General features: G+C 35.6%; 1 protein-coding gene across 10 annotated transcripts in view; it reads right to left on the bottom strand.

Moving 5' to 3' along the window:
* Afg2a (AAA ATPase AFG2A) overlaps window positions 1-6,356 on the bottom strand; it is a 360,481-nt gene that overhangs the window by 295,145 nt on the left and 58,980 nt on the right. The window lies entirely within an intron of this gene.

The raw sequence follows: 6,356 nt of genomic DNA, 5'->3' as shown, positions 1-6,356 counted from the left end.
AACACTTCTCTGCCTGAATGAGCTAAAAAAAATGCTCTAATTTTTTGTTAAATAAGAGGTAAGGAGAGAAGGTCCCTCTCTGCTAGGAAGCTGAGCAAACTCATATAAGCAAATTTCAAAAGCAGCTCAGATTCTGCCATCTGTGTCCTCAGATTAGAGCACCAGAAAGGAGAATAACCAACCAATGCTGGCCAAAGAACAAAGATGTTGGAGAAAGAACTGGTATTTTAAGAGGGCCAGAACCAACTAGGGAACAAGGTCTGAAATATGTCACAAGAGAATTACAGAAAAAGATGTGTAGAAAAATTAGATGCTTGAATACTTCAGGTATAGATTGAGTTCAATGAGATAAGGCACACAAGTTTCAGAGAAGTGAGTAAGCTTAAGTGGTTAATTTGCTGAGCATAAACGGACCATCCTAGGTAAAAGCTGTCTATGTCATCTTTTATAACTTCTAGTAAGTATGGCCTATAGGTAACTAGTGTACATTTATGTTCAACATGTGAGTCACTCATATAGGTAAAATTAGCAAAAGTTTCAGTATCTAATATCCATCCATTTGTATGACTATTTACTTGACTTATTGATTATTCATTCACCAAGATACATTCATTTCAACCACACAGTTGTTACGTTTTTAGTACCTGGCTGGACTCTAATAAAAATACCATTGGCTTCTATATCATGAATCTTTTAGTTTGGAAGGAAAAACAGACATTAAACAAATATATTAATAATTATTTAAGTACAGAACAAAAAATTGGACATGACGCTGTGTTAAGAACACAGCCCTAGAAAATCCTAGAGACACAAATTTAGCTTCCTAGAAGATCTGGTATTTAAGCAGAGACATGAACAATAGGAGTTAGGTGACTAAAGAGAATTGATGAAGCTGTATAATTTGGAGTCCCTATTACTAACTTTCAGTTTATCTTGGTAAGAAAAAGATACATGAGAATAATGACAGAGTCAGTCCTGTGGATCAGAATGAGTTTTATTCCAGATTCTAATCTCGTAAAACAGACCATGACAGCTTCTCTATTCTGTGATTTTATCAATTACTGTTCTCCTTCTGGCATCCTTTCCCACTGTCTCCACAAAGTTATGAACTCATGCACTCAAAAATTGCATATAAAACATGGATAAGAAAAGCCCCTGAGAACAATTTCTGCATGTAATAAGCAACACATCAGCCTACCATCTAGTTAATTACTCCTGAGAGGTTGGGGACTTTTAAATTAGATTGATGAAGGTTTAAAATTAATAACATACCTTTGCTAGGTTATGATGAGAATGGCACTCCAGCTCTATGGTTTTCTTCCCAAATCACCACAATCCCAGAGTAACTAAATGAAAAACATTACCCAAACTCAAACTGAGAGGCACTCTATGAAATATACCTTAAAACTGTCAAGACTATTAAAGACAAGAAAAAGATCCAACACTGTCACAGTCCAGAAAAAGCTGAAAAGACATGATGACTGAATGTAACATGAGAGCCTAAATGAGATTCTGGAACAGATAAAGAACATTAGGAATAAATTAATGAGCTCCAAAATAAAATATAAAGCTTAATAACTACAACACAATGTTTACGAAAGATTTTACTCAGAAGGCTTGGATAACTCAAAACTTACACATTTCAAAGAAAGGCCTGCCATTAGAACTGGCACTTAGCAGTCTTATGGGAGATAAGGACTTTGGAATACTGTTCCTGATAAAAAGTGTTTTTGTATGCTTATCGCCTTGGTCCAAATCGTACCAATTTGACCAGGTAAGGTTTATACTGACAAGGTGATTCATGGTGAATATTTGTTTTTGCTCTGGGGAGAGCTCAAATATGAGTGGCTAAGGTCAGCCATGCTAGTACTGCAGTACACCTAAGGGATCAACCTCCAATAAAACTTGGCCATTAAGGCTCAAGTGAACATCCTTGGTTAATAAAACTTCACACACATCATCACAAATCATTGCTTAGAGAATTAAGAGTGTTCTCAAGTGACTCCACTGAAAGAGGACACCTATAAGCTTGTGCTTGATTTCCTCTAGATTTCACCCCATGCACCTTTTTCCCTTACTGATTCTAATCTGCACCCTTTCACTGCAGTAGGTATAAAGCTCTTGAGTACAGTGACTACTTCTAGTGAGTCACTGAGTTTGACAGTTGTCTTGGAACCCTTCAACAAAGAAAGGTCACAGATATGTGAGCAAATAAACAGATGCTAAAATTATAAATAACCTGAGTTCTCAAGGACTCACACCTCCATCAAACCCCATCTAGACTCACACTTTAAGAAAACTTTATCCTAAGCCCTTAAAGTTATCTGTAAGTTTACTTTGGGCCTATGGTAGAGTTCTCAGGTATCTGTTAACTGTCAGATTAAATGTAATCAATCTACTTCACTTTTTCTAATTTCACATCATATCCCATTCTACCTTGGAGTATTCTTTCCAATACAGCAAAAACAAGAGAAAGTTTATTCTTCACAGGCTTTATTTTAAAAGGCTCTATTAAAACTGCAAAGCATTTTGCTAAAGAATACATGAAATTTCAACATAGCAATTTTAACATGGGACATCTGAATATGCTCCACCCTGTGGCTTGGCTATAAATCATTATAACACGAGATTCTGAAAAATAGTCAAAGGGAGTTTTGCTTCTGGCCAAAATGTAAAAAGTGTATTTACTTTTCTATCAGAAAAGAAAAAACATAAGAAGTGTCAACTTTCAGGACACTGGATATCTGGCAATGAAGGACAAGGACCCTTGAGATAAAGAGAAATAAGGTGAACCCTATGACTGTGTCCAACTCACCCAATGGAAAAAGTTCACGGCCTATACAATGCAAACTGTGGTGCCCAGAATGGGACAAAATACAGCCATCTTGGGTCAAGTGGCCGTCTTAAACCATGACTGAGTCCTATCAAAATCTTATATAACATACTTCAGGGGGATCACTCAGGCTATCCCAGAAACAGGTCAAGGAGGAACACTGGCCCTTGCTTACACAAAGCAAGCCATTCCTTCCTTCCAGACCACCCCATCGCAACACACACACACACACACACACACACATGTACACTGCCCCTTTAAAAAGTACTGTGCAAACCTCCCTTGCATCTTGCCCACTACTGTAGGCCACACCTTTGCAGAAACCTAGGCAGAGCCTATGGTCTCCCTAAGCTGAGAAGACAAAGGAAAGACTATAGGGAAGCCAAAGAGTCTAGAGTTTGCAGAGCAGAGTATTGGAAATAAAGAGGTACACAAGAAGAGAATTCATGAAATAGAAGGGTCCCATCAAATATTCATTTATCAGTGCACATATGTGGATAAAAACACTTAAAACCAGAGAAAAACATCCTAACAAATAGAAGAAATATGCCCAAAGCTCAAAAAGGTCCAAGAATAGTGCTTGTTTCCAATAGCCAAAATGAAAATCCATAAGGCACCAGGTAGATTACTGAAAAGAATCCTAACTCAGTAATGGGGGAAAATTAAACCTAGACAAAACACTACTCTGATCCCACCTAAGAAAATTTAAATCCAAGACCCAAAAGAATCAAACTGTTTCCAAGTAAACTCACCTATATCTCAGAATGAAACTCCAAAGTACTTCTTATGAATATTAAATTTTCATTAATATAAAAACTACTCAGCTCTTAAGATAAAATTCAATGTTTGGAATTCAATAAAAAAAATTTCAAGCATGCAAATAAATAGAAAAATATAACCCATAAAGGGAGGAAAAAAAAATCAATAAATCAAAGCTGATCCAAAGTGCTTCAAAGTACACTTTCAAGAAAGTGAGAGAATGGGAGAAAATATTTGCAAATCATAGATCTGATAAAGAACCTGTATCCAGAATATACAAACAATTCACAATTCAATAATAAAAAGACAGATTATTCAACTAAAAATGGGCAAAAAAGAGTGCTCCAAAGAAGATAATAGTGGACTCTTGACTTATGAGCTCAATTCATTCACGAGGGCTGGTTGTAACTCAAGTTGGTCAGTTGAAGGCTCAGGCTCCTCTACACAGCCTTCAAAGTCTCTCTTCTGTATAGAGGAATATCACAGTGTCCTTAGAGAGACATTCGTGTAGGATTTCTCAATTAACCCCACACAGGAAAGGATGTTTTACTGTTCCTTCCACAACTCTTTAAGGGTTAAATCTGTATCTGAGACCATCTGGAAGCACCAGTGGCCGGCATTCAGGTTGTAACTTAAGACTCTGTTCATAAGTTAAAACTAAAATTCCAGTTGTAACCCAAGTTGTTCGTATGTCAGGCTGGTTGTAACCCGAGGATCCACTGTACATCCAAATGGCCAATTTAGCAAATGAAAAGATACTTACCATCATTAATCATTGAGGAAATAAAAATCAAAACTACTATAAGATATCACTTGACACCCACTAGGATAGCTACAGCTAAGGAAAAAGATGGTATCAATGTTAGCTAAGACCGAGAGAAATATGAAATCTCCATACACTGCTAATGGGAATGTAAAATAGTGTAACCACTTTGGAAAACTGTCTGGCAGTTCCTCAAAAGGTCAAATTTGGAGTTACAACATTATCTATCAATTCTACTATTACATATATAACCAAAGAATTGAAAACAGCTGTTCAAACAAAAGTTTATACATGCATCTTCATAAATTATTCATGAGAGCCCAAAAGTAAAAACAACCCAATTGTTCACTAATTCATGAATGGATAAATCACAGGTACTATATCCATAGAATGAATTAGTATTTGGCAATCTAATAAAGTAGTGATAATATGACACAACATGGATGAACTCTGTAAACCTTACAATAAGGATTCTATTCATGAAGAACCACATATTGTATAATTCCATTTATATGTAATATCCAGAATAGGCAAATCTAGAAACATAAAGTAGGTAAGTGGCTGCCTAATAGGGAAACAGACAGGTTGGAAGGTGATAGGTAAAAGGTTTCTTTTAGAAAAATGGTATGTTCTAAAGTTGACTTTAGAGATGGTTATCAACTCAGTGAATATACCAATGAATAATGAATTATAACCCTTTAAATGGATGAACTGTATGGTCTATGAACCATACCTCGATAAAAGTATTACCACAAAAAAGTGTTGACTTGAAGCCAGGTGTGGTGGCACACACCTGCAATCCCAGCACTCAGGAGGCTGAGGCAGGAAGATCACTCTGAGTTCAAGGCTAGCCTGGGCTGCTAGGGTATGTAGTGAGCTCAAGGCCTGCCTGAATACGAGACCCTATCTCAAAAAAAAAATTCCAAATAGCTGACAAAGCATTATTTCTTGATGTTTCTTTCACAGTGTTTCTGGAGGAGATTGGCATGTGAGTGGATGAGTTCAGGTGGAGAAGACCACCGGGAATATACTAATATTCCTCTACTGCAACTTCAACATTATTTATAAACATAAAACAAAATAATCATCAGAAATTACAAATTAAATTTTCCACTTAAAATGTGAAAAGACTGATTTCAATATAGTTAATAAGAATAGAAGCTATTAACAAATTAGTACTCTTTCCACTAATTTTTGCTATCCCTCTCATTTCTCCTAATGGGACCTGAGAAACTAAGGTATAAAAAGAAAAGTGGAGTGAAAGAGTTAAATTCTAAAACATTTAATAAGGTTAAAACTACAACCTTGATTTTTGGCACTGAGTATTTCCTGGTTAAAAGTAATCTGCTTTCCCAAATGTGCTTTCCTTTTCAATTGTTATTACTTAAAACTATAAAAATGCACAAGAAAAGTTGGCAAGGAATTCTAGGATCTTGGGAGTGACAGAAGACACTTTTCTGTCTAGACAACAAGCAGAATCAAAAGAAACCAAATTCAAAAGGCCTGCCAAGAACCAATATGGAATTAATAGAATTTCCACAGGTTGTACTATTTATTCCAAAAAAAGCATTATACAAACCCTAAATCCTTTATACCATGTATAAAATAAAGAAAACATAGAATGCATACTACATTTAAAAAACAGAACTCAAATTCCTTCTAATTATCCTAAGAGTACAAGATGAATGAAATATAATTGTGGTCAACTAAATTACTTCACTCAAACCTTTGCACCAAAAATGAACTGCTAATGAGCTCATCCTACAGAATTGAACAGACAGTCACATTCTGATGTTGTAGACGCACCTAAAAAAAGGTGCCAGGTGAAAATATAACAATAAAGTTTGAATATGTAATTAGTGAAACTGCCTTTTAAGTCTTCACATAATTGAAGAAGCCTGATACTTTTAAAAATGGGAATAAATGAAAAATGTTTACTGTCTTTAAATAACGACATTTGGTATACATTCAATTTGACAGCTAATTACCTCGAAGTTTAAC

The sequence above is a fragment of the Heterocephalus glaber genome, unplaced genomic scaffold, assembly GCF_053883595.1.
Source record: "Heterocephalus glaber isolate CG9 unplaced genomic scaffold, H.glaber_assembly_v1.0 deba00001586, whole genome shotgun sequence".
Lineage (NCBI taxonomy): Eukaryota > Metazoa > Chordata > Mammalia > Rodentia > Bathyergidae > Heterocephalus > Heterocephalus glaber.
Note: the sequence above shows the minus strand (reverse complement) of the source record. Positions and strands in the feature narration are given on the sequence as shown.